This window comes from Moschus berezovskii, chromosome 2 (genome assembly GCF_049115385.1).
Source record: "Moschus berezovskii isolate FMDL1 chromosome 2, NW_MosBer_1.0, whole genome shotgun sequence".
Lineage (NCBI taxonomy): Eukaryota > Metazoa > Chordata > Mammalia > Artiodactyla > Moschidae > Moschus > Moschus berezovskii.
The window spans coordinates 47,844,060-47,845,450 of NC_142461.1; the positions used below are offsets into that span (position 1 = coordinate 47,844,060).

A 1,391-nucleotide genomic window follows, 5' to 3' on the forward strand; every position below is an offset into this window, starting at 1 on the left:
TAAATTGCACATATTTAAAGTATACAATTTGATGTTTTAATATGTGCATAAATTCAGCACAACCAAGATGGGGAATAAAGTCATAACCTCCAAAATTTCTTCTTTGTGCCCCTGGTGACCCATCCTTCTGTCTTCCCTTCCCTACCCTCACCGCTAGGCAACCACTGATCCAATTTCTGTCACTATACTAATTTACATTTTCTATAATTTTATGTAAATGGTCTCATACATTATATACTCTTATTTTTGGCCTGGCTTTCTTCACTCAGTATAATTATTTTATTTATTTATTTTTTTGTCCTCTGAGGCATTTTATTTGTATGTATTACATCCCTAGAAAAAGAATCCAAGGATTTTCCCTCCTGTGTATTTTCGTCTTGCTTCTTCATGGTCCATGATGCCAGCTGAGGTTGTCAGTACAATGAAACCAAACTGACGGGATGGGAGCAGGTTATTCTGCCATTTTTCTAGATCTTTGAGTTGCACATCAAATCTGGGGCTGATCACTCCACACTTACTTAGCCTGCCTGTGAGGTTCACAATTCTCCCAGCCCTGTGATCATCAATGATTTCAAATTCGCCAATGTAACCATGCTTCATCATCAGTGTTAGAAACCTGACGATGACTTTGGAGCACGGCCTAATAAAGACCTGGTGTTTGCCTCTCTTTTTGGCATTGTTGATACTCTTGAGAGCATCAGCCAGGACATTCATGCGCACCATTCTGGCGGCACGGAAAGATGGCGGAAAAAGAGCATAATTATTTTAATTGTTCTGGTGCCTCGTGTCTTAATAGTTCATGCCCTTTTATTACCAAATAGCATTCTCTTCTATTGATATATCACCATTTGTTTATTTATCATCTGTTGATGGATCTTTGTGTCATTTCCATTTTTAGCTATTACAAATAAAGCTGCTATGAATCATTTGTGGGACAGTCTTTGGGTGGCGTATGCTTTTATTTCTCTTAGGTAAATAAATAAGAACGCAATGATTATAATATATGTATGTGTGTTCATTGCTCGGTCATGTCTGACTCTTTGCAATCCCGTGGACTGTAGCTGCCACCCTCCTCTGTCCATGGAATTCTCCAGGCAAGAATACTGGAGTAGGTTGCCATTCCCTTCCCCAGAGGATCTTCCGGACCCAGGGATCAAACCAGAGTCTCCTGCATTGCAGGCAGATTCTTTACTGTCTGAGCCACAGGGAAGCCTATTATAATATATGGTAGGTGTATATTTGACTTTATAAGAAATTGCCAAACTTTCTCCCAAATTTTGTACTATTGTACCTTCCCACTGGTAGTCTGTGATGTTCTCATTTCTCTACATCCTTCACAATTTTTGGTATGGTAAGTAGTTTTAATTTTAGCCTTTCTAATAGTTGTGAAG

The 1,391-nt window shown here is 39.0% G+C and overlaps 1 pseudogene; it reads right to left on the reverse strand.

Moving 5' to 3' along the window:
- Nucleotides 1–274: 274 nt before the first annotated feature.
- On the reverse strand, nt 275–753 carry LOC129538023 (small ribosomal subunit protein uS8 pseudogene; annotated as a pseudogene).
- Between the last annotated feature and the right edge of the window lie 638 nt (nt 754–1,391).